The 27,739-nt window shown below is 43.5% G+C and overlaps 1 long non-coding RNA gene across 9 annotated transcripts in view; it reads left to right on the top strand.

Annotated features, from left to right (window-relative positions):
• The window catches only part of LOC138845368 (uncharacterized), a 318,589-nt gene that overhangs the window by 111,291 nt on the left and 179,559 nt on the right, over nt 1-27,739 (top strand). For all 9 annotated transcript variants that reach the window (XR_016221641.1, XR_016221640.1, XR_016221648.1 and 6 more), the window contains one exon: nt 12,617-12,769. This is a non-coding gene — a long non-coding RNA (uncharacterized LOC138845368). The remainder of the gene's footprint in view (nt 1-12,616; nt 12,770-27,739) is intronic.

A 27,739-nucleotide genomic window follows, 5' to 3' on the forward strand; every position in this document is an offset into this window, starting at 1 on the left:
CAGCTTCGTTTTCCTCTGCCTGCTATGAAGACTGAAGAAGACACCCTGCCCTTGGCTACTTTCACCTTGCAGATCCTGGCTACTAAAGCAGTACCGGTTGCTGGCTTGGCTGCCAGGCCCCATCCTGTCTGCCCTTTATATTCTCACTCTCCACAGACTGACCGTGAAATGAGATGCGCGATGCCGCCCCTAACTCTCCTTCTTCTGCTGTTCGTGCTTTCTTCATTTGGGTTGAAGCATATGTCGAGTGTTCCACTTAGTAATAAGAAGGGAGGCCTTTGTATTCTCATCGCTCAGTCATAGCTGCGGCGTCTTCGGCTACTGACCTGCTCACCCAAGCTGGCACCTCGTTCCTCTCCTGGTCTGCCTCCTGCAGAATGGAGCGTCACACCTCTGTGTGTGGCTGCTCTTCCTTTTTTCAGACACTCCGTCCCTCCAGGCCTCTCCTGCCAGTCTGTCATTGCTTCTGCACTCAAGTCTACTGTTGGCACCAGCACATCTGGACGCTGGCCTTCCAGCCTGCTTTGGCCTTTGAGGTCACTAATGTGGACACAACTCCCTGCTGTCGTTGTCTACCCCAGCCTCCAGGATAGACTTCCCATTTTCCCTGGTTCTGAGAAGATGCCACCGGAAGCAACATTGCCTGAGGTCCAGTTCGTCCCAGCCTGCCTGCACAGTTGCTTGAAGGCTCCAGTGCAACTTGAAAACATCCTTTGACCTGAGAAGCACCCTTCACTCCACACTTGTGACCCCTACTGGGCTGCATTTCCTTTTTGGAAAGCAGGCACCTGCAGCCCAAGCTCTTCATTTAACCTTTGCCATGTCACAGCCACCCAGTCGCAGCACAACTCAATAAGCTTTGTGGACTTGAAATCCCCGTTTGCCACTTTCGGTAACCCTCTCAGCACCCAACTGGGCTTTGGAGGTGCCTTGACCATTTTCCCCATTTGGTTTTTGAGCCACCGTCAGGATGCCTGGCACTGGGGACAGTAGCTCACTATTTGCTAACACCACTGTAGATCTGTTTGTGTGTGTGGGGTCTGCAGTTTCTATGGGTAGCAGCAGCTGTATGCTGACCGTGTCTGCCCCAGTTCCATATTTGGAACATTCAGCTTTGGTGCTGGTCCTAAACTGGGGATCCTAGCACCAATAGCCTATAGCGCTCTGGTTTCAATTGGAGAGGCCACCTCTATGTATAGAAACTCTGGGAAATGCTTCCCTTGCTGCCTGTAGTCCTAGCCATCTGGGAAGCACATCTGTTACTATTGGAGGGGTCAGCACCACTGAGGAATAAGTGCCAGGAGACCCTTTTGTTCATTCTTGGGATCAGATTAGGTGGAACCCACCACGCCATAGCACATCTGTTGTAGTTACAGGGGCCAGCAGCACACCTGTGTTGGGTAGTATTTCTCTTCCTATCTTTCCATCACAATTCCTGGGGTCCCACAGCACATTAGCTGCAGTGGAAGGACTCAGCACCATCTCATACCTGCAGATAGTTGCCTTCATGCCCACAATCGGACACATGGGCATATATGGTCAGGGTTCATGTTTATAAGTCATAGCAGCCAGAGCATTACCTGTGCTAGAGGGCCTTATATTCTTGCCTACAGTCAGAGCACCTGGGGCCCAAGTGGCCAAAGTCCATGGGACAATGGGAAGGGACAGCACAGGACTTGTGCTTGGGAATATTTCTCTTTTTACCATCATTCTGAGCTCCTGGGGTGCTCACATTGAGTATAGCTGGTACAGTCAGAGAGGACAAAGCCTTGAATGCTTAGGGAGACAACTCTATTTTTGCTCAGTCATAATACCTGGTCAACCAGCCATGGTATTCCCCCCTGGGGGCGGGGTGGCACCACTGAGAAAATAGCTGTGCATGGAGGCGCTGTGGCTCTGTGTGGCTCTGACCTTGGGCCAACGTACTTCCAGCTTTGGCAAGGAAGCATCAGCCTTGCTTCAGGTCACCTCAGGGGACCGTGGAAGATGAACGTGTAGGACGTTGAGCCCTTCATTTTCTCCTAGTGCAAGATGCAGGATCTCAGCAATTAGGAAGCAAAAGCTGCCCTTCCAAATGGAGAGTGATGACTCTGCCACGTGAACAGACATTGTTCTACCAGGAAGAGGCTCAGTCCCATGTAGTTATGTCAAACAAACTTAGCTCTCCCCGTCCTCCTGCAGCAAGCTGGAGGCCTGGCACCCAAGTGTGTGTGTGCATCAGAGGTTGTAGGGCAGGTGAGGTTGGTGAGAAGTACACCTACCAGAATTGAGAAGTTCTGCCTTAGAACTTCACAACAGGAGAGCTTTGTACAAGTCTTCAACCCAGCCATCTCTGGCTTTGACACAGCCTGGCACACTCAAACTGAACCAGTCTACCTCTTGTGCTGTGCCTAAACCGACAGCCCTAATTTTTACAGTACCTCTTTCTACTTCTTTGTCTCAGTGGATGAGGCCTTGTCTTTCTGAGACCATGCCTACACACGTATATAAAGGCTTGCTTTGCTAATTTATTTGTCTTTGTTCTTTGACTCACTTTGGAGGGAGGATTGACTTGTATGAATGGTGGTGTGTTGGACAGGACTTAGCAAGTTTAAAGGCAAAATTTTCTATGATCCAGCAAACTGTAAGTGTAAGTACCCACATTTTCTGGCATTGTGTGCTGACTTCTGAAATCTAGGTGTTTTGTGCACAAGGGATGGCAACTCAGGTGGACATGAGAGGCCCAGAGGATGGAAAGGCAGGGTGAGTTGTGTTCGCCTCTTTCCTCTTGGCTTCTCTCCCTTCATTTTGATCTCTGTGCACATGGGATCATTTCCACTGTGTGTTTGGAATCCACATGTTGTAGTTTTCAGTGTTGAAAAATGTTTCAAGGTCCGTGTGTGTGTGTGTGTGTGTGTGTGTGTGAGAAACAGACCTTTTATAATTCAGACTTAGGCCAATGCCGTAGTCTGTGCTGCTGTGACAAAATACTCAAAATGGGCTGATTTATAAACAATAGAAACTATTTCTCACAGTTCTGCAGTCTGGAAAGTCCCACACCAAGGTCCCTGCTAGTTCTGTGTCTGGCGGGGATCCTTTCCTCATAGATAGTGCTGTGTAGGTGGCCTCCTAGGGCAGAAGGGATGCAAAGGGCAAAAGGGGACGAATTCTGGGTCCTCACCTGGGCCCTAAAGGCTCCACCCCTTCATCCTAATGCATAACCATTACATTTCAGCATAGGAATCTTGGGAGAAACACTCAGACCATAGCAGGCACTTTCGCCCACATAGTCACGCTTCACGAGAAAGGAGGAGTGTGGCATTTAGGCTCATGGCCTGGAGGAGGAAGAAAGAGCTTATATCTGCTCTGCAATAATTGAAAATGAAAACATATCACAGTTATCATGGCTGCTTAAAAAATCAGAAAATGTACCCTTTTTTCGGACATATCCATAGAAGGCCTATATGGAAAATAACCAGTGTGTCTTTAGTTGCTGCTAAAATATCAGATCATAAGAATTGGAATTTCCCTCAGATTTGGCTGACCTTAGAGTCCTGCTGTGTGTTCTCTAGACTTAATTTCAGGCAATGCAGTCTTTTCTAAGGCATTTCACAACAGGAGAGCCTACTTAAAACGGAGAGAGAGAAAAGTACAAGCGTTTCCCTCGGTTCTGTACATATTATTTTATTAGACATTTGTTCAGTTATGGCTCTACACTAGACTGTTAGGGCCTGGTGATACAAAGTTGAAAGACATCTCTTTGCTCAGGAGAATCTACAATAGGGTGGGGAAGACAGATGAATCAGCTAAAAATTACAACTGGAAAGGTCAGTTGTAGGGTCATGGGAGCAGTTAAGTAGTTCATAAAACTGAGGCTGGTGTAGAAGAAACTTGAGTCGCGTCTTAAGAGGAAGCATACAAGTGGAAAAGGGTTGTTTCCAGGTCAAGGAATTGGTGTGTGGAAAGTCCAGGAAGGAAGTGAGATCTTGAGCCAGTGGGGCATGAGGCAGGGAGTTATGTGTGGCTGGTGAGTGAGTTCAAGGCTGGCATTGAGGGTTTAGCAGGGTGATATCATGGTAAATGATGTGTCATAGTGGGGCATTTGTCCATTACCCTGGAAGTAAGGGGAGTCGTGCCAGGACTGTCAGAAAACAAGGGACACGGTGACATGTAGATTTTAGAAACGTGTGTGACTATGTGAGAAGCAGGAATTAAATAGGAGCCAGAGCAAAGGCTGAGAGGCTATGGAAAACTCCGCTGTGACCAAGCCTGAGGGTTAGGGTTAGTGCCTCCTGCTCTGGATGGACTGGCATTGGGAACAGTGAGGAAGCAGCAGTAAAGTGTAGGGTAAGGTACACCTATTCTAGCCAGCTTGTGTGGGTAGGATGGACATGAGTCGTTTTTGTAGAAATACAGCAATTCCAGTGTTTAATAGTGTGAGATGCAGGGGAGATCCCAATAATCCTCAGAAGTAATGTAGTCACTCATTACCAGTATTACACACTTAGGAACACCTGGGATATGTGAAGGACACTCTAGGTGGTGGAGTGACTGATAGACCAGCAAAATTATTCCCTTCTTAGAGCCTACATCATGATGGCAGAGGAGGAAACAGTAAACAGCAAATATAATAAATCCTTTGGTAGATTCGCTAGTGACAGAAAAGAACAACCTGTGGGAATTGAGAATAAGGGTAGAGAAAAGCGTAGGTTTTGCCTTAGAGCAGACAAGGTCAGGTGGAAAGGTAATATTTTGACAAAGTCCAGATGGAGGAAATTAAAAGAGCCATGCAAGTGTCTCAGGGAACAGTGTTTCAGATAGTGGGAACAGGCACACAATGCCCAGAGTAAGGATGCCTGGTGTTTTCAGCAGCACGTATTAAGCTAATAGGTCTGGAAAGGGGTCACACAGTGGGAGAGTGGGAGGAGAGGAGGAAAGGGGGGCTGTGGCCATGGTGAGCTTTGAAGGCTGTTGTAAGCAATCTTTTATTTGGAGACAGGAATGTTGGACACTTTACAGCAAAGGATGAATTGATCTAAGGTTTATCAGCATCATTCTAGTTGCTGGGGTAATAATAGTAGAAGCAGACCAGTCAGCAGGCTGAGCCTGGAGTCCAAATCAAGGTTAGAGATAGCTTGGGCACAGTGATTGTGGTGGATATGGTAAGAAGTGTTTAGATTTTGTGCATTTTTAGAAATATTTGCTGTTTTATTTATTGAGTGACGGGAGTGCATTGGGAGAGGTCAATGGAACTGCCATCCTAGGCTAGAGACAGATTTTGGCCTCAGCCATGTATCCCTGGTTATTGGTACCATGGAAACAGAAGATTGAGGGAGAATTTGTGGGTGGGGAGAAAAGAATGGGAAAGGTGGAGGCTGGGACATACAGACTCCCGAGTATCTGTGGGTGAGATCCTGGCTGTATGTCTGGGGAAATAGTAAGATCCTCACTTCAAACCATTGCAAAAATGAGCTTCAGATGGATTTAAGACTAGATATTAAAACAGACTTATGATTTAGAAAAAAGTTAATACTGTTTATAATCTTGGGATATGAAAGATTGCTGAAGGTGAACTTTTTCTTCCTGCAAAATGTGGCTCCATTGAACTTAAGAACCTTTTATTTAAAAACCATAAGGAAGATTAGAAGACAGATTATAAATTTCTTCTCATCTGAACACAATTCAGAAAGTGACTTGGCAAGGCAGAGACTAGGAAAAATATTTGCAAAACATAAATCAAACCAAGAACTGGTGTGCAGAATATGTGAAGTCCTGCCATTCAATAAAAAATACCAAGCTACCCAATAAAATATCCGTATAACATTTGTGCAATCCCTTTACCAAGGAGATTCGCAGATGTCCAGTAAGCACAAACAAAAGTGCTCAATATCACTGGTCATCAGGGAAATGAAACTAAAACCACAGTCAGATACCCCTGCCCACCAAGCCCCAGATGTCAACGTGGACATGGAGCACCTGGACTCTCTGAAATTTCAGTTGAGAATAGAAAGTGGTATAAGTGCTTTGAGAAAAGTTCATTTAGTTTCTTATAAAACTAAATATATACACATCCCAAGTTACCAGCTTTGATCCCAATTATTAACCCAAGAGAATTGAAAACTTAAATACACAGAAAGTCCTATAATGGAATGTTCACAGCAGCTTTATTCATAATAGGCAGAATTTGGAAACCGGTGTCTATCCATGAGAGAATGGAAAGCAAACTGGTCCACTCACACTGTTCAGCTATCGAAAGGAACAGATAGCAGGCAACAACACGGAGGAATCACAAAACCTTCAGGCTGAGTGCAAAAAGCCTTACAGGAAATTGTGCATCCTGGCTGTTCCCTTGCATGGAGAGATTCCACAACGGCCCAAACCTGAAGTAGAGCAGTCTCTGTAGGGTTGGGGAGGGGACTCCGCAGTGAGCCAACCTGGCAGGAGTCTTTCTCTGCTGCAAGCCAGCTGTAGTTGGCCTTGGTGGGGTGGTGGGAGCAAGGGGCCCACTGGAAGTTCTGGACCTCTGCTTTTTTCCCTTGTCCCTGAAGTGACATTTATAGTTTTAGTATATATTTTTACTTGCAGAAATGAGCAAATTGTATGAGAAAGTAAGCATTTAAGGAAGATAAAACAGAAAGTGCAGTTTGGATGTGCTCCTTGGGGGAGGGGGAGGATTCCTGCCCCTCTGTGAAGACACCCAGTGTCATCTTTCCCCGTGAGTGCAGCCAGGACCTGTGGGTATGATGCTTATCACTCCTGGTGACTGTGCCGCTCACTGTGTCACAGGAGAGATGATCCTACTATCATGCGTGGGGCTGGCCTAATCAGCGAGTCCTTACTGTGAACCCGAGACAGCAGCAGAGCTCTCCTGCTGGCCTATGGGGGGTGGGGTGGGGCACATGACTGAGACCTAATGATGGCCTCTGGGAGCTGAAACCCAGCCGGAAAATGTGACCTCCTACAACTGCAAGGAACAGAATTCTGCCACCAACCTGAATGAGCCTGAGAGGACCCTGTCTGTCTCTTGAGAATCCATCCCCAGCTGACTCCGTGGTTTTAGCCTATGAGACCCAGAGCACAGAACTCAGTTTCTCTTGCTTGGACCTCCAACTAATGGAAACTGTGAGATAACAAATACAGATTTCAAGCCGCCAAAGCTTGTGGAAATTTGTTAGTAGCAATGGAAAATGTATAGATTCACATATTCCATGCCTTAGTTCAATATTGGAGAATTTTTGTGTTCAGGAACTATTGCTAGAGGGAAGGCAGAAGGCTGGCAGGCAGGCAGGTGTTTGAACCAGGCTCCTTGGAAACAGTGCCACGGAGACCAGGAGAGCACCTAGAAGAGATGTTCCCTGGGGTGCTCCAAGGGGCAGGGCCTGTATCCTGAGGTGTGCGCTGGCCAGTGTGAGCCAGGTGTGACACCGCATGCTCTCAGGGTGCCCATGGTGATCTCGGTCCTTATGTGTGATGAAGAATTTGCCTGAGGACGAGGCTGGTTGTAGTTGTATCAGTGCTATTCAGTTTGGGCCATTCATGTTTCTGCCATTGTGTAGGCTTGTCCTGTGGCGTGGTCTCCAGTTGGTCTGTAATCCACGGAGGGGCCCACGGGAGAGCATATGAGCTTGTCCACCCTGAATCACAGACCTGTTCTTCGAGGATGTCCAGCCTGATTCTCAACACCTCAGGCAGTATGTCCTTCATGCTCTGCTTTTGTCTGCCCACCTAGGACAGCTGTGGCTTTGAGGCCTCCTGCTCCATGCTTGGGCACAGAAGTTTAGAACAAGCCTTTTTGGGGCCAGTGTTGTGGCAGAGTGGGTGAAGCTGCCACCTGTGATGCTGACATCCAATATGGATGCCAGTACAAGCCCTGGCTGCTCCACTTCCAACCCGGCTCCCTGCTAATGTGCCTAGGAAAGGAGTGGAAGATGGCTGAAGTCCCTGGGCCCCTGCATTCATGTGGGAGACATGGATGAGTATCTTGGCTTCAACCTGGCCTAGCCCTAGCCATTGCAACATTTTGGGAGAGCGAATGAGCAAATGGAAGATTTCTCTCTCTCTCTCTCTCTCTCTGTGTGTGTGTGTGTGTGTGTGTGTTCTCTCCTCTCTCAACTCTGACTTTCAAGTAAAATAAATAAATCTTTTAATCAAAAGGTTTTAAAAGACAGGATCTGTCAGATGAACATACGTAAGCATGATCTCTTGATTATCTCCTTTCTCCCCATTTAAGCTTCTTTCCCTCCTTCAATTATTCTGTCTCTGAAAAGCATTCCAGTGCCCCAGCCTCTTCCTTGGAGACCCCATAGGAACTCTGTGTCCTAGTGATGCTCTATGTGGATTCAATGCTACCTCCCCACACTTAACATGATTAGTATGAGCTGTGGTTTACCAAGTCAGTTAAGTAAGTTAACTCAAATATTCTGACAAACTTTAGCCCTCTTTCACATACCTGGAAATTGCAGGGATCCAGGAGTAGGAAAGTAAAATGATGTATCTCTGCCTTTTTATCACCAGAGCTTAAACTTTACTTGGAGAAATGGCTGGCAAACAATGAATAAAAGACCAGGATGACTCTGCAATAAGTTTGAATTAACAGCTGTCAGGAATTTCAAGTACTGTGGTCTCCACTCTTTTTTTCATCAAGTGGAAGGTTAATTTTGGAGATGCCCAGACTTTTTTTTTTTTTTAAAGATTTATTTATTTGAAAGTCACAGTTACACAGAGAGAGGAGAGGCAGATGCAAAGAGAGAGAGGTCTTCCATCTACTGGTTCACTCCCCAGTTGGCTGAAATGGCCAGAGCTGTGCTAATCAGGAGCCAGGAGCTTCTTCTGGGTCTTCCATGCAGGTGCAGGGGCCCAAGGACTTGGGGCATCCTCTACTGTTTTCCCAGGCTATGGCAGAGAGCTGTATTGGAAGTGGAGCAGCCAGGACTTGAACCAGCACCCATATGGGAAGCTGGTACTGCAGGCGGCCGCTTTACCTGCTTCGCCACAGCGCCAGCCCTGATGCTCAGACTTTTCAGGGGAATTTGCAGAATACCAGCTTCCTGCCCCACTCCCCCTCCCAACTGCAGTGCCAGTCACAGTAGTGGAGACTCTGGTGGGTAGGAGTCCTGATGACTCTTCCTGTTCGTAGGCTAGAAAAGACCCGGATCAAAGGATGACTCTGTATCTCATGGAAAATGATGTGGTAGAATGTTCCTGCAGGACACCAAAAGATTGTTGACCCATTCATTAAGAAAATTAGTTTAAAATTTTTAAAATTTTATTTGAAGGCAGAATTGGAGAGAGAGAGGAGGGGAAATATTTTCTATCTACCAGTTCATTCCCCAAATGGCTACAATGGCCAGGGCTGGATCAGGCCAAAGCCAGGAGCCAGGACCAGTAATTCCATCTAGGCCTCCCATGTGGGTGACAGGGTCCAAGGACTTTATTCTGCTTTCCCAGGCACTTTATCAGGGGGCTAGATTGGAAGTGGAGCAGCTGGGACCTGAACCAGTGCTCATATGGGATGCCAGCATCATAGGCAGTGACTCAACCTGCTATGCTGCAATGTAGGCCCCAAGAAAAATTAATTTATAGACCAGCTATTGAATAAAATTTAGGAGTGGGAAGTGTCTGTGACGTAGTCCATTTGGGCTGCTATAACAAAATGGCATATATCAGGCGGCTTATGGAAACAAAGTTTTTCTCAGAGTTCTGGAACTTGGGAAGTCACAGTCAAGGTGCCAAGAGACTCCATGTCTGGTGAGGGCCTGTTTGCTGGCTTTCACCTTTGGAGATGAGGTCCCCAGCACATAAGCCTTTGGGAGACACCCAAATGAGTATTCAACTATCATATTTGTTTGATTTCTGAAAGAGGCTTCCCTGTACATTCTCCCTAAAACTAAAGCCAGCTTGGTTTTCAGTTGCTGGTGACACAGCTGATGAACACTGCTGCAGGAAGTGATGCATTTCTTTGGAGGCTGCTTGAGAGGAGAGCGAGGTAGGATGAGGCAGGAAGCCCCCCTTGAGGAATCCCTGTGTGCTTTTGCAAGGGCGCCCAGTTCTCTTCATATCCAGCATTAGGGAAGACTGATAACCAGAGGGGAATTTGAATTTCCAGGCACCAGGCAGAGAAGAGGAGCAAAGATTTGGCCGCCACCTTTCCCTAGTGATGGAGGACCCCTGGATAGGGATGTGCCTCCAGCAGCTGGGAGTGAGGAGTTTTTCTTTCTATCCTCTGACTCAGGAAGTGGTGTATCAACTGATTTATCTTTTTTTCACTGTAAAGCATATGTCCTGCCTAGAAAATTGGAAAATAGTGTAAAAGAGACAAAGAATAGTATTGGTTCTCTCAATTGGGCATGTTGATATTTTTGTTGCGTTTCCTTCAATTGTCTTTTTCCTCTCTGTATTTTAATAGATATCAATTCAATATTATTAACAATAATGGGCTATGTAATTACTTTTTAAAAAGGTTATTTTATTGGTTGTCTGATAGTCTAACAAGTTTATAGCATAAATATGTAAATGAACAACTGTTTTGTTATGAGTTCTGTGGGTAGGGCATGGCTGACTGATGCTTTTGTTCCTCTTATGTATGGATGCTCTCAGGGGCAAAGGGCTGGTCTGAGGGATCCCAGCAGGTTTTACTCAAAAGCATTTTTTTTGGACAGGCAGAGTGGACAGTGAGAGAGAGAGACAGAGAGATAGGTCTTCCTTTGCCGTTGGTTCACCCTCCAATGGCCGCCACAGCCAGCGCGCTGCGGCCGCTGCACCGCGCTGATCTGAAGCCAGGAGCCAGATGCTTCTCCTGGTCTCCCATGGGGTGCAGGACCCAAGCACTTGGGCCATCCTCCACTGCACTCCCGGGCCACAGCAGAGAGCTGGCCTGGAAGAGGGACAACTGGGACAGAATCCGGCACCCCGACCGGGACTAGAACCCAGTGTGCCAGCGCCTCAGGCGGAGGATTAGCCTAGTGAGCCGCAGTGCTGGCCCAACGCAGTGTCTTGATAAGAGTGAGGTTAGAGTGTCAACTACGGTGACTTTTCATGAGCTCCAACATGGCACACTTTCTGTAGCTGGACTTCCAGGTTGGAAATCAGCTTCACACAGAGTGACCACTTTCAGTCAGAAGCCAAAAGGACTTTTCTGACACAAACCTGGAGGTTACAGAGCAACCCTTTTGCCTTTTTTTTTTTTTGGTAGAAACAGTCACAAGCCTACCTAGATCAGTGGGAGAAGAGGCCATGACTCTTCCTGAAAAAGTGTCAAAGAAATTTAGTGGCATTAAAAAAAAATTCCCACATGATGAATCTGAACTGTCCAATGAGGTATCCCTAGACATATGTAAATTTAAAAATTTAAAAGGAAGTAAAATGGAAAAGGCAACTTCTTCATCTCAGTAAACATATTTCAAGAGCTCAACAGCCACATGTGGCTGGAGTTGGTATCAGATTGGATGCTGCAGCTATTGGATATTTCCATAATTGAAGGAAACTGTTGGAAACCTTAGATGTAGATATATCATTTGATTCATCAAGAATGAATGTGCCTTTTATTCAGATGGTATACTCTTAGTAACAGCTATCTAAACTAACCAGGAATTCTTGAATGACAGCTGGACTTGGGTCTAGAGTAGGCAATAAATAAGATAAGGTTAAAAAAAAAAAACACCTCAATTTGTTACCAGTAAAACCAGTCATGACATTTGTGTCATGTGCAAAGAATCCAGCTTGAAGACACTAATTTCCCACATGGGATACAATAGACATATAATATATTTGTAATTGTAGTATATTAACAGTATCAAATACATTATTGGAAAAAAGACATATAAAGAGAACATATCAAGCATTTCTCTTGCCCTTCCTGTCTAGACTTAGTTTTAGGGAAACCAAGAGATTGATAAGAGAAAATATTTTTCTGAATTTTAGCTTATTAATGAGAGAATGCTAGAGTTAGAAATACATAATTTTTTTTTGCTGTTTTTAAGAAAATAATGTGCCTTCTTAATGATCATCAAAGGCCAGTAAATGATTCTGTGATATACTTGTAAAATGTTTACTGGATAAAGGAGGCTGACAGTATTTTTGCAGCAAAGGATCAATTGTAGAGCTCAGATAGGATTGTATGTGTTTCCCAATGTGATAAAATGAAACCTACCCAACCAACCTCTGAGTTACTGTATTAATCAGCTTTTCTGTTGTAACTAAATATCTGACACAGGTTACATTTAAAGGAAGGAGGTTCCTTTTGGCATATGATTTTACAAGGGCACAGACCAAGATCCAGAGGGCTGCAATGGTTTAGCTATCTAGGGAGACCAGATGATGGCAATAGTGGGGCCTGTAGGGAAGGAGCACATGGAGAGCCAAGAAGCAGAGAGGGAACGGCTGAGCTGTACCCTTCTGATACAACCAGTCTGCTTAGGAGAGTTACCTCCCAGGGCACACTTCCCGTGACCAAGCGACCTCCCAGTGGGCCTCCCTCCTGAATATCATCATTGAGTTAAGCTTCTACCCCCTGAGTTCCATTAACTTATGATATGTACATGCGTTCAGGAGCCAGTTCCTGTTCAAATCATAGCAATTACCCTTGGCAAATTCGAACCAGATTCTGATAAAGCCTTTAAATTTATTTCTATTTTTATAGGAATTATAGGGGTAGAGGAATACTACAATATGCCAAATATAGAAGTGGGAATTCTATGGACAAATGGACTGGTATCTTCAACAAATTAATGAAAAGAACAGAAAAGAAGGACGAGGAGCTTACAATTAAGAAACATGGTGTATCCAACTAAAAGTAAGTAAATTGTTCATGTGTGGGTTCAAATGCACTGGTGCAGGGAAACTGGCGAGATGAAGTCTGAGTTCGTGTCCCACTGTCAATGATGATTTATCAGACTGGACACAACGGTGAAGGTAGTTATGAGTGGTTATCACAGGTAGTTATGAGTGGTTATCATAGGTAGTTATATATGAGGCTGGACACAATGGCAAAGGTAGTTATGAGTGGTTATCATAGGTAGTTATGAGTAGTTATCATAGGTAGTTATGATAAGAGACTGGACACAATGGTGAGGGTAGGTATGAGTAGTTATCATAGGTAGGTATGAGTAGTTATCATAGGTAGTTATGAGTGGTTATCACAGGTAGTTACGATTTATGAGACTGGACACAACAGTGAGGGTAGAAGTGAAGTTTCATTTAAGAAGAGAACCTCCACACAGTGTGATAGGAGGGGCTGGTAGACGAGAGAGCAGGCCGCTGAGTCTGGCAGTCTGGGGTATTTGTGTGTCCTTGACACGTTATCTCCGAGGAACAAAGGTAGTGGCTATACATTAGTTATTGTGAAGGCTGGGGGTAGTCTTTGTGGGGCCCTTTCTAGCTTGTTTTTATATAAACCTCGATCTTGTTATCACTGATTAGTACTTGGTGCAAGGGGTTCCTTCCTGTTGTTTTTCTTGTACACTTGCTGGGAAGTTGCGCAGTCTGTCCGTGCTGGCAGCGTTGTTGGATGGTGTTAGTCTGGCCTGCTTTCAGTCCTGAGCTCCCTCAACAGCAGCTGTCAAAGTAGCCTTCTCTAAGACAACTGAAAACCTGTGAGCACTGGCTCTATTTGATAGTAAATGATTGTTCTTTTTGTGGGTATTAAGGATAGAGGTATTCTAGTTATGTTAATAAAGGAGTTCGTAATCTTTAATAGTATACAATAAGGAATTTGTGAATGAAATATATTTATGTAATTTATAAAAAATGAGAAATTGTTAGAAACAAAATGAGTGGAGAAATTGAGGAAAATGGGATGTCCATGTTGTGATAACTCCCTGTGGTTCTTGATTACTCAGAGTGTTTTTATATCTCAAAATCCCCATCATGAAGAGTTAAAACTATGACTTCATGTCAATTATTTAAATGTTAAGAGTTTGTTTCTCTTTACAACAATTTTACATGTTTTTCAGGATAATACACTTTATACATTTTTTGGTAGCCTTTTATTAGGTGGACTATTATATTTATTAAGATGGTAACATGCGTACTATAAATATTTAGCTTAAAAACCTGGCCACAAACAGTATGTCAGATAAAATCTTCTTTTTGTAAAAAAATTAAAGTGCATTTTACGTATATATCGATATGCTACAACATATTAAAAATGCTTCTTTCTAGACAGTATTTTCAGGCAATTTCTGTAATCTGATAACTTTTTGTTTTTCTAAAAATGTTATTTAAGTTATGCAAGTTTCATGCATTGCATATATACAGATTTATGAACATAATGGTACTTCCCCATCCACCCTCCCTCCTGCCCGTGCTCCATCCCTTCATTGTCTTCCCTCTCACATTCCCACTCTTAATTTTTACAAAAAGCTATTTTCAGTTTACTTCATGATTATATACTTAACTCTACGTTGAGTAAAAGAGTTCAAAAAATAATATGAAGAAAAAAAACCCCTCTGTTCCTCAATGGAAGGACAAGGGCTCTAAACAATCATTGAATCTGAAAATGTACATTTCACTCCAATACATTATATTTCAGGTACCCTATTAGTTACCTTGGATCAGGGAAAACTATGATATCTGTCTTTTTGGGGCTGACTTATTTCACTAAGTATAATGGTTTCCAGTTGTGCCCATCTTGTTGCAAAAGACAGGTTTTCATATTTTTTTTTTGTTTTTACAGCTAAGTAGTACTCCATAGTGTATTTATACCATAATTTCTTTGTCCAGTCAACAGTTGATGGACATCTGGGTTGATTCCATATCTCAGCTATTATGAATCATGCTGCAATGAACACGAGGGTACAGATAATTCTTTCAGATGCTGATTTCTTTTGATTAGAGTAAATTCCCAGGCGTGGGGTGACTGGATCATATGATAGGTTTATATTCACATTTCTGAGTATCTCCGTACTGTCTTCCACAGTGGCTGCCTCAGTTTACATTCCCACCAACAGTGGATCATGTTATATCTTAATGTTAGCTGTCGCAAAGCACACTGAACACCAGAGTAAGGGAAAGGGTTTATTGGGGAACACCCTATAGACCGGAGTGAAGGGGCAGCGAAGGAAAAAGAGAGAAAGAGAGAAACAGAGAGGAGAGGAGCTAGCAAGGAGAGAAGATAGAGCAGAGAAGAAGAGAGAGGAGAGCAGAGCCAAGAGCCCAGAGGAGGAGGCTAGAGAGAGGAACCGAGAGAGAGCAGGAGAGAAGGGGCAAGAGAGAGCAGGAGAGAAGGGCCAAGAGCCAAGAGCCCAGAGGGGGAGGCTGGAGAGAGGAACCGAGAGAGAGCAGAAGGACCGAGAGAGCACGTGTTCAGGAACAGGCCCTTTTAAAACTTTGCCTGAGGGTGGGCAGGGAAGCAGGAGCAGCCAATCCCATTAGGATGGGGGTGGAGCCTGGCTCAGGTAGCTGGGCCATGCGGCCAACTGCGCCAGTTTCCTAACAGACCAGGGTACCTCTTCTCCCACATCCTTGCCAGCATTTATTATATATTGATTTCTGTATAAGAGCTATTCTAACTGGAGTGAGGTGAAGCCTCATTGTATTATTAATTTGCATTTCTCTAATGGCTAGTGTCTGCCTTTTGAGTTTGCTCTCTTGAAAAATGCTTGTGTAAGTCCTTTGTCCATTTCTTAGCTGGATTATTTGCTTCGTTGTTGTTAAATTTCTTGAACTCTTTATAGATTCTGATGTTAACCCTTTATCAGTTGTGTAGGTTGCAAATGTTTTCTTCCATTCTGTTGGTTGCCCCTTCACTTTGTGTTTCTTTTGCAGCACAGATGATTCTCAGCTTGATGTAATCCCATTTGTCAATTTTGCTTTGATTGCCTATGCTTCTGAGGTTTTTTCCAAGAAGTCTTTGCTTATGCCAATATCTTGCAGAGTTACTCCTATGTTCTCTAGGAATTTGAAGGTATCGGGTCGTGGATTAGGTCCTTGACCCATTTTGAGTGGATTTTTGTGTAAGATGGAAGGAATGGGTCTAGTTTCATACTTCTACATGTGGAGATCCAGTTTCCCCAGAACCATTTGTTTAGGAGACCATCCTTGCTCCAGGGATTGATTTTAGCTCCTTTGTCAAAGGTAAGTTGGTTTTAGATGAATGGATTGATTTCTGGCATTTCTATTGTGTTTCATTGGTCTATAAGTCTGCTTTTGTGCCAGTACCAGGGTGTTTTGATTATAACTGCCTTGTAGTATGTCTTGAAATTGGGTATTGTGATGCCTCCAGCTTTGCTTTAGCTATTTGGAGTCTCTTAAATTTCCATATGAATTTTAGCATCATTTTTTCTATATCTGTGAAGAATGTCATTGATATTTTTACTTGGAATCTGATACCACTTAAAAAAACTGTTTGTTTATATTGCAATCCTTACTGTTTATTTCAAAGGTAAGGCATATAATTTGCAATGACTTTTCTGTCTTGAGGGGGAAACTACATGTAAAATAAGTTCTGTGTGAAATTAACCTTGACTCAAACAACAAGGCTGAGGCTTCTAAGCTTCAGCCAATTATTGACATGTGTTATCAAATTGCTCCTTAAAGAGAGGAAACTGATTTTATATGAAGCCCCCAATTTTAAAAGTGACACATAAAGTTAATTAATGAAACTGCAGAACAGCCAAAGAGGTTTGCATTTGGTATTTTCTCTGTGCTGATGGTTTTCTATGCACATTGCACACAGTGACTCTAAAATTAGATGAGAAGCATGTAGAAGGGTAGGGCCCTGGGATGCAGGAAAAGTGGGCTGAAAGGGTCTCAAGGCCCAGCTGGGTTGGAGGCCTGAGAGCTAAGCAGCTCTCTGCTTTGCTGACCCCACCCAGAGCCTTTGGTTCACCTTGGGGCCCTGGAGAATCTCGCCTTGGTAGCACTATGCCTCTGCTTTCCTTCCTCTTTCCTAGCTCTCCTTGTTGTTCTCTGCTTTTCCTGGGGGGAAGTGTTGGAAGGGGCAATTAAGTCTAAATGCTAAGTTACAATGCTAAGTTAAAAGCTTTTGTTCCTAACTAGCCTCAGGCAAAATTCTCTTTTGCAGCACAGGAACTTAATTAGTGAATTGACTTTCCATTCAAAGCCTCTACTTGTGTTTAAAGTTACTGGGCAGAGGCACTGTTGCCCTGGAACTGTTAGGAAGAAGTGTCACTGCCCAAGTGAGTGATCTGATTTTGGGTTCCTCCTATACGCAGAGACCCAGTAGCCCAAGGGGACATTTTCGGGTTTCCTACCCCAGCCCTGCAGGGAGAATGCTGCCACCAGAGAGGCCCCAGACTTCCTAGAGGACAAATGGCAATGCCGCAGAGTGGCAGTGCTGTAGAGAAGCTGAGTGAAGCCGCCCACAGAGCCCAGTCTTCAAATGCTAAGGTTTGTGTTAAAGATTGTGCTTGGAATTATACAAGCAGAGGCCAAGCGCTATAGACATCTTCTGCATAGAGCTCATAGAAGGGGGGCCAGACTGGAAGAGAAAAAAACTTTGATATTCCCTGGGGAGAACCAAGGGCTGATGCAGCCCACTCACCATGGCTCACATACACTAGCTGTCCCCCAAGAAACAAAACTCAGTGTGGTCTTGAACTCTAAGAAATTATTTTAAAAATTTGAAAGTTTGTTACCGGAGAATGGCAGGGTCTTTGTCTTCATGCAGGAAAGAATTCAGGTGTGAGACAGAGAGTAAGTGGAGAGCAAATAGCAAGGTTTATTAGGGTAGGGACATCCGTAAGAACGGATGGGCACCTCTCCAGACAGAACCTGAGAGAGAGTGCCCAGTCGTTCAGACTGGGAGAGAGCCGGGTTACGTGGTTGAGTGGAGAGAATACGCCTATCTAGGCCAGGTGGGCGGCTCAGCAGAGAGGCAGAGGGCTGAGCACATAGTCTAGTTGAGGCGCGCGCGCGGGGGGGGGGGGGGGGGGGGGGGAGTGTGTGTGGGGGTGTTTTAAGGGGATGGGTCTTCCCACATCTTCTCCTCCTGAAACAAAAGACTTTTTGGATGTAAATACGGAAAATTCCTATCTGAGTTTTCCCCCTGAAGTTATCAGACAGGAGGAAGCCTGGCTGGCGTTGCCCGGTTAGAGGAAGGGTGAGCAGGACCCCCTGGAGGATCAGGATCTGGAGCAGGACATTTGAAATGCAGATTCTGGGCTGCCCCTGGAAGTGTATTGGGATGACTTTGAGATGCACATGCTGGACCTAGATGTCAACTCTTTAGGCCTTTGTCACACACATAGGCTCATATCTGACTTCCTACCTAACAAGTTCATTATTTTTGTATTTTTAGATACAGACTGAGTTTTGTAAGTTTGAAATGATAAATTGTTTTATTTTTTCAGTTATAAACACTGACCTAAACATTAAAGATTTACTTTTCAAAACCCACAAAACGATATAAACAAAAAAAACTAAATAATTTAACTTTTAAAATATTTTTTGATAGGCTGTACTTTTTATAATTCTTTACTTATTAAAGCTTAAAACTTCACTAAGACCTTCGGGACATCTGTTATTATAGACCACTAGTAGATGCCTATGTAGTACACAGGGATCAATTGTATTATATTCACATTGTATTTGTATATGGTATTTCTTGGATGTATATATTTTCAATATTTATCAAGCATTTGGCAACTCTGTCAACCATTGTTCTAGGTGCAGAAAATACTGCAATGAACAAAATAAAAATCCTTTTGCCTATAAAAGCTTTTTCTAATAGTTTAGTGTGTATGCTCCTTATTTTAGTGTTTGGGTTCAATGATATCAACAAAATCTTCAGAAATCTTCAAAAAATTTTAGAATCAGAACACTAAGATTTTTTTTTTTTGGTGGGGGAGGAGGATTTCTTTAAAGTTATTTCACATTAGAGGATCCATGAAGGTCATAGGAGAATAAAATTTAGTTTGTACCTTTTTGTGGCGCATTCATGAAGATTCATTTCTGATAGTCTGCCTAGCAATCCTACTACATTTTCTAATCTACTCACTGTTTCACACCTCTCTCTCTCTCTCTCTCTCTCTCGTGCGCGTGCGCGTGCGCGCGCGCAAATGACCAACACTTCTACCTCAGCCAGCACATTCTATTCTGTGATGGTAAGGGAAAAAAACCCCAACATTCACATGAGAACTTCGATATCTTCCTATGTGGGCTCTTCTAAACAACCTGTATTTATACCTAACATAGACCCTGCCTCCCCTCTACTCTGGAGGGCCAGCGAGGCTACCACTTAAGTCAGCCCCACTCCTGCACACTGGGATTTTCTTTCTAAGATTTCCCCTGTCTTCTGCATCATCACCCTTATCCCTCTCTACTGGATCTTTCTCATCAGCACATGAATACACAGTAAGAAAGAAACTTCCTGGACTCCATGTTGCTGGATAACTATTGATGCATGTCTGTTCCCATTAGTAGCAAATCTCAGAGAAGTTATCTACCCTCTCCTCTCATTCTCTCTTGAATGCTCTTACATGAGGTTTTTGCTCATCATCACCCACTTAGAACCACAACTCAAGACCCAATTCAATGACTGCCACATAGCTAAACACACTGGTCCATTCCTAGTTCCACCCTTTTCTTTTCTTTTCTTTCTTTATTTTTATTTTTTGACAGGCAGAGTGGATAGTGAGAGAGAGAGAAAGGTTTTCCTTTTTACCGTTGGTTCACCCTCCAATGGCCACCGAGGCCAGTGCGATGCAGCCAGCGCATCGCGCTGATCCGAAGCCAGGAGCCAGGTACCTCTCCTGGTCTCCCATGTGGGTGCAGGGCCTAAGCACTTGGGCCATCCTCCACTGCACTCTCGGGCCACAGCAGAGAGCTGGCTTGGAAGAGGGGCCACTGGGACAGAATCCGGCGCCCCGACCAGGACTAGAACCCGGTGTGCTGGCGCCGCAAGGCAGAGGATTAGCCCATTGAGCTGCGGCGCCTGTCTAGTTCCACCTTTTCTTAGCAGCATTTGATTCATTCAATCACATCTTCCTTAAGGAAATATCTTCTCTTGTTTTCAAGAACACCATGCTTACCGACTGCTGCCTCTCAGTCTAGTTTTTTGATTTCTTGTTTTGCTCTAAATTGTGGAGCATCTGGGGCTGGATCCTAGGCTTTTTGCTCTTCTTTCTCTAGACCCATGGTTCTAAATCTTGTTTCTTAGCCAATGGCTCATATCTGTATTTCCAGCCCCAATGTCTCTCATCAGTGGTAGACTGGGATACCCAGCAGCAGCCTTTACAAGTCCTGTTGGATGTCTAGTGGCATTTCAAGCCTAATTTATTTCAAAAGAACTCATGCCCCACCCCTCTGCCGTTTTGCTCTCTTCAATATATCTATACTAGTAAATGGTAGGATTCCTTCCCAGACCAACTGAATACCTTGGCATTATTGTTAGATTTGACTACTTTTTATTATCTCTAATATTCTGCTCTTGTCCATTCTAGCCTTGTCTACCCTGTCTACTCCTGATCTACTGCAATAGCCTCTAACTAGTTTCTCTGGTTCCAACTTGTTACACCACAGAACATCTCCACAAAGCAGTCAGAATAATCCTTCTAAAACATAATATTTTATCTTACCACCCCTCTGTTCAGACTACTCAGATGGCTTCTTATGATAGCTGTCATTTCTCGCCGCTCTGTCGCTGTGCTGTAGCCTGCTGATCTTCCGCATCATCTCAGGTGCTGGGCCAGGAATGCTGTCCGGATGCACAGCTTCCTGGTTCCTTCCTGAACCCATTCATGGCTCTGCTGCAATGTTGATTCTGCAGAGAAGCCCTCCCTCACCATCCTGGGTAAAGTAATGTCCTCCCTAAACTGAATACTCACCTTCTATCCCCTCCCCCCAATTTATATAGAATTTATTCTCTATTAATAGATCATATATTGATTTTATAACATTGTTAATTACCCTTATGCATATGTAGGTTTCATAAGGATGGAGGTTTAATTTTGTCAGCTCTATCTCCCATGCCTTGACTTAGATGGTGATCTATAAATATTGGTTAAATGAATAAAATTATGTATAATAGAATTATACAGAATCTACTTACTAGCAATATTTTCTCTCCTTTTCTTTCCCTCTTCTCCTTTCTCTCCTTTTTATTATTTTTTTATTGGAATGGCAGAATGACAGAGAGAGAGAGAGAGAGAGAGAGAGATCTTCCATCTGCTGGTTCACTCCCCAGGTAACTGCAACAGCTGGAACTGGACAAGGATTAAGCCAGGAGTCAGGAACTTCTTTTGGGTTTCCCAAGTGGGTGCAGGGGCCCAAGCACTTGGACCATCCTCTGCTGCAATTCCAGGTGCATTATCAGGGAACTAGATTGAAAATAGAGCATCTGGGACTTGAACTGGCACCCATATGGGATGTCAGTGCTGCAGGCGGCTGCTTAACCCACTCTGCCATAGTGCTACCCCTCAACTCTGGTTTTTATACTAGAAGGTTCCTTTGTTCTTAGACCTTTGGTTACAGATGGAATTATGCCACTGGCTTCCCTGGTTCTCCAGCTCGTGGATGGCCAGAGATGTGACTTCTTGGCCTCCATAATAATGTAATTTTCATAATAAATAGCCTCTCATCTCTATATATTTGTGTCTTGGTTGTTCTTTTTCTCTAGAGAATACTGACTAATATACTAAATAAGTTATTGAACTAACGGGATGATTATCTGATTCTTAAGTACCAACCTGAGTTTGTGTGTGTGTGTGTGTGTGTGTGTGTGTTGGGGAGGTAGAGGGAGAAGTTGTTGAACACAGAAGAAGGGGTATTGAAGGGTAGAATCTGCTATCAATGTCAAAAAAGTAGGAGAAAAGGCCTATAATCTGAAGTACATTCTAGAATAATGTATTCTGGTTTTTTATTTAATGCTTTTTTTGAGGGTAAGCTCAACTCCTGAACTGTGGCCAAGTCAGATCAAGAGGAGTTTCTTATTTTGCATAGAATGCCAGGTGTATCTATCTTGGCATTGCTCACAGATTATGCTCTTTATACAAAGGTTTAACTGTGTCGGTCTGTTTTCCATTGCTATAACGAATACCTGAGGTTTGGTCACTTATAAAGAAAAGAAACTCAGATTGCCCACAATTTTGGCCCTGCACAATGCTGGCTCTGGTGAGGGCATCATGGCAGATGGCTTCATAGTAGGACCGTGGGTAAGAGGGAGAGATTGTGTGGTCAAACGGGATTCTAGAGATTGAGGAACAGCTTGTCTTGCTTGCTGTTTTATATCAACTTGCTTGTGTGGAAATTAACTGGTGCCCTATGAGAACTACTTAATCCATATGTGATCAATGTCCTCAATGACCCAGGCACCTTACAGCAAGCCCTACTACTACAACAGTGGGGACCAAGCTTATAACATATGAACTCATGTGGGATAAACCAAATCCAAAGCATGCCATTATCCATTGGATTGATGGGCAGTTAGTGCCACTTCTTTCTTCTCATCTACTTCCTTAATCAATAAGCCTCACATTTAGTGTCTGATTTTTTTTTTTAACCTCTGGGATATATTAGGAAGGGCAGGTATAAATTTTCTCACACTATCTATATTTGTTGAGTTAATCCAGGTTACATTGAGAATTATTTCTGAAATGCATAGATCCTACTTAGTGATTAGAGGTCTTAGAATTTTGTCTCAGTAAGGCAGATTTCAAAGGAGTACTCATTTCTTCCATTCTCCTTGCTTCTCCTGAGACAAGGTCAGTGCCGGTTGGCCACACCTATAAAGCTGAACACAATCATTGAAATGATATAGAATCTATGGACTGGGTGGTTCTAACTAGGCTGGTGAGGGATGTTTTCACAGGCTCTGGAAACCTTTTAGCTTTCTCTCCAGACAACGTTGGAGAGCAAATTGGGATTAAAAAAGGAATCTTATCTGTAAGGGAGTTTCTATTTAAAAATTTATGAAAATAATATACTTGGCTGACAGAATTAATCATAAGGGGATTTAGTGAGGAACGTTTGAATTTTGGTTCAATTAAAAAGTATCCACTGTTCAACTGAGAACTGAGAAAATCTGCTTCCTGGATTCTTTTGTCAATTGACATGCTAACTTTTTAATAGGTTGATTTTTGTCAAGCAGAGAAGCACAGAAATCTTTTCTACTTGTTTCCAGTAGTGTGCATTAAGTAGAACCCAGCGGTAGGGTTTTGAAATTTAAGGGAGGGGAGAGAGCTGAACATTAATAAACACACAAAGGTCAAGAAACCAAGAGCACAGAGGGTTTTGTTATTCTTTCAACATTTGTCACCAGATGCTTGTCTCCAATAAGTCTGCTTTGAGAAATGGTTTTTTAGACTTGTTTAGATGTGACAGCTGTAAAAGTCCCCTGTGAACCCTGAAAAGGCAATCTCAGCCCAGCTGCTAGTGTTTAGGGCCATCCAGAATGAAAATGCGGTTAGCCACAGATTCAGTCCCCCCACTGCAAGGCTTCTGACAGATATTCAGTGCCAAAGATGAGAATGAGTTTCTTGTGTTTTTCCTCCTGTGGGGACTCAACGATAGCCCTGCGTTCTTAATTGCCGGGGCATGCAGAAGTAATAATCAATTTCATGGTGATGAGGGGCATCACAATGAGTAAGCAGTAAACAGGTGAGCGATCAGGGCTGAGTTCCTGTGACCACCTTGCAAGACAAGCTCTCTGGAAGATCTAAGGAGAGGGAAGTACATCAAATTAACCAATTAGATTAACATTCACACAGGAATTTGATTGCAGAGCTCAAACATGTTGAGGTACACTTGGAGCATTTTCTTGAAGTAACTGACTTCTGGAAGGGGTAGAACAGAGTTATATTCAATACAGTTATGTCTGATGTATTTGTGGATAGATCTGTCTCTCCAATTAGATTTCCAACATATTGAAGGCAGGAGAAGCCTATGGCTTCTCTTCTGCCTTCTACCGTCAGCCAAAGCAAGTTGTCTGCTTTGAAAGGCTCCCATTGCTAGATGAGCCCCTCTGCTGTCTCCTCCTAAGGTCATCTGAGCCATAGCATGACTACCCCCAAGAGAGAGATCACATTCCCAAGTTCCAGAAATCAACTTTCTTACATTGGTTTTCTGCGTCTTGAGAGAGTAGGGCAGGCCTCCCAAGCACATGCAAAATGGATTGAGAGGAAGGAAAGGAGCTGTGTCAGGGCTTCTGTTGTGTTTGCTTTGGGCTCAGCGTTAGGGCTCCCGTGCAGGAGGAGCCACTTGCATGGCTTTGATCTCCCCTTTGCAGAGACCTTTAACAGAAAAATTAATTACGTATCTTTTTCAATCAGCTAACCTTGTATTTCCTTAGCATATTCTCAAATAATATATTACTCCAGTTTATCAGCCTCCTATATGGAGTTTTTTGTTTCATTTTCAGTTTGCACAGTACACAACATAGTGCTCTCCTTCCCTTTATTTTGGAAGATGGGAGGAGAAGAGAGGTTAGTCATAGTCGGTATCTATAGTCACATCGTGGTCATTGTCTCCAAGAAGTGAGATGACCAGAGCTGCTCTTTTATAAGCAATTCACTGTGACAATCACTTTCTGCGTTTATGGAGGCGTTGAGCTACGGACTTCTTATAATCACTAGCAGAAATATCACTCATAGCAATGATACATAGTTTCTTGATGCTTTGATTAAATTAATTTGGGGATGAAATGATTAAGGTCTTGAACTCATTTCTCATCAGTTAAAGAAAGGTTTGTCACATGGAAGACGGCCAACAACTGACCCAGTGTGCAGCTGGGGGTTTCATAGAGCCTCCTGGCACAAAGTATGAATACTGGAATCAAAATTAAAATGGTCTTGTTAATCGGTATGGACGGAGGCCAAGAAGGGTGTAGTGCAATACTGGGAAAAACCCCTCCAGGGACCCATCTCATGAGTTTGTCTTCTAACATGAATACAGAGTATTAATCTTACAATAAGTTTTCCTTTAAAGGTGTGATAATCATTCATTTAGACGTAACTTCATGCCTGTACTGAGGAAACATGGGTAATTCATAACAATTTCATGCTGGAAATTCTTCTTTTGCAATTGGGATTCTGCATATCAGCTCACCTGATTTGAATGTTGTCAATGGGGATTTTTAATTTTAAGAAATATTGTGTGTGCATGTATGTGTGTATTTGGGTGTGATCCTTGGTTGGTTGACCTACATCTGTATCCAATCCTAAATGAACTTGAAACGCCAGAATTTCCTTTATATACTACAGAACATTGGTCCTTAAAACGTGCTCCACAAACCCATGGGGATTTGTGAACCCATTTCAGAGGATCTGCAACTTCAAAGCCATTTTCATAATAATACTGATAGAAGATGTTACCTTCCTTTTCCCGTGTTGTTGAACTGCTAGCTCAAAAGCAGTGGTGGGTAAATTTCTGGTCCTTCACGAGTCACTGTGTCAAATGGTAATAGTACTAGTAGTTATTTTTCATTGTTCTGATTTTGCTGGATTTTTTTAAAAATCAATTTTACTTTAAAATAGCCTGATAAAACTGTAACAGTGTTCACTTTTATAAAATCTCAACCCTGTGTATATGACTTCTAGAATCAGACAAATCACAAGAGAATTAGAGGCTGTTTAGCTCTCATGATTGTGGAAAGTCAAATCTTTGTAATGAATCCTTTATTCTATGTATAATTTTTTTTATGATTTATTTATTTGAAAGGCAGAGTTACAGAGAGGCAGAGGGAGAAAGAGAGAGAGAAAGAGAGAGAGAGAGAGGCCTGCCATCCACTGGTTCACTCCCCAGATGGCCACAATGGCTGGAGCTGGGCTGATCCAAAGCCAGGAGCTTCTTCCAGGTCTCCCACATGGGTGCCGGGGCCCAAGGACTTGGGCTATCTTCCACTGCTTTTCCAGGCCATAGCAGAGACCTGGATCGGAAGTGGGGCAGCCGGATTTTGAACTGGTGCCCTTATGGGATGCTGGCACTGCAGGCGGCAGCTTTACCCACTGTGCCACAGTGCTGGCCCCCTATTTTATGTATAATTTCCTGTGCTTCAGTTTGTCTAGTAGAACTCTGAGTGACAAGTCTGGGGGAGGTAGTTGCACAGCTATTTTCAAATGTTTGCGTGAGTATTAAGTGACCAAAGGAATGGTTTTATTCTGTGTTGATTCAAAGATTAGAAGGAAGATCCTCTAGTAGAGGTATGAGGCAAGATGGTATTTGGGTTCTGGAGAAAGAGCAGTTTAACTGAGATTTCAGCTCTACCATTTACTTGCATTCTGGTTTTCTCACTTTTTTTGTTTAAGATGTATTTTCTTAGAGAGCGAGAAGGAGGGAGAGGGAGGGAGAAAGAGAAAGAGAGAGAAGAGAGAGAGAGAGAGAGAGAGATGCTCTCTATCTACTAATTCACTCCCCAAATGGCTGCAATGAAGCCAGGAGCCAGGAGCTTCCTCTGGGTCTCCCGTGTGGATGTAGGGGCCCAAGCACTTGGGCTGTACTCTGCTGCTTTCCTGGGTTCTTTAGAAGGCAGCTGGATCTGAAGTGGAGCAACCAGGACTCAAGTCAGTGCCCATATGGGATGCTGGTGCTGGAGGCGGCAGCTTGGCCCACTACACCAAGTGCAGTTCCCTTTCTCACCTTTTAAATGGGGATAATAATAGTACCCATTTCATATGATTGCTATGAGATCAAACTGGTTCATATTTGGAAAGGACTTCAAACAGTGCCTTTTGTATGGTAGGCACTATTTAAGAGTCCGCTAAAATTTTAAAAAGCGACAGGGGGACAGATTTGCCTCTTTAAGACTTTTAAAAATCATTAGAGGTATCCAATAAAGTAGTAGGATGTCTTGGAAGGAACGTAACCTCCCTGGACTCTGGCCAGGGAGACAGCAGGGTAAAGAAACAGGGATTTGTAGTCCAAAGGCTTATTACAAGTCTTGTCTTAGGCATTTGTTAGCTGTGTCATGATAGCAAATCATTTAATCTCTCAAAATCTCCATGTCATCACCTACAACATAGTTTCGGTGAAACAATATGATTGCAGGTGCTTTGTTATCTGCAAACGTGCTCTACAAACGTCGGTTCTCATTATTTCCTTGAAAGCCTTGAAGCGGAATCTTGGTGGAGCAAGATTGTCAGTGACACCAGAGACGTTTGGATTGGCTAATCCCTGCAGTCCCTGCAGCTCCTTTTCAGCCCTGGGAGTCTATGAACTGTGTCTCATGTAGCCTACCTGTCAAGGTTTATGGAACAAGATGGGTTTGTTGGTTGGTTCATTTGTTTTGAGAATGAATGAGATGGAGCTGTCCTAAGTCAGGCCATCAGTGGGGAAAGGTGAGGTCTTTGTGCATGGGATCACGACCGGTTTAGCTGTGGTTGTTACTCGGTGGTGCAGAGGTCCTGCTTCCTATGATTTACAGCCAGTTCCCCTGGAAAGTGCGCAATTCCTTCTTCTACACTAAGGGTTAGGATCATTTGACTTTCTCATTTTCCCTTTTAGAGCTTCAGATTGTTATGGTTAAAAATAAAGTATTTATCTCCGGTTTAGAAATCTAATAAGACTTTGACAGGAGTGTGAAATGGTATAAAGCATCTCTTCAGCAAATCCATCTCAATAACACTTCCTGACAATCAAAACACCTTCAGGGCTGCCCCTTAATGACTTCGGAAGTTTTAAAGGATTTGTAGTAAGGATGTGAGAATGATTGGCAATGGGTTTTAAAGTAGTGCTAACTTGTTTGTTTTAAAATCCACTCTCTGATTCCGGTTTTGAAAAGGGTTTAAGAATATGCCTCCATTAAAATGTAGACTGATGAAGTGATTATGATAATGAGAGTGCTACTTGCCTCTGGTTTGGAATTACTAGG

Source organism: Oryctolagus cuniculus, chromosome 15 (assembly GCF_051225735.1).
Source record: "Oryctolagus cuniculus isolate XC-2025 breed Fujian yellow rabbit chromosome 15, ASM5122573v1, whole genome shotgun sequence".
Lineage (NCBI taxonomy): Eukaryota > Metazoa > Chordata > Mammalia > Lagomorpha > Leporidae > Oryctolagus > Oryctolagus cuniculus.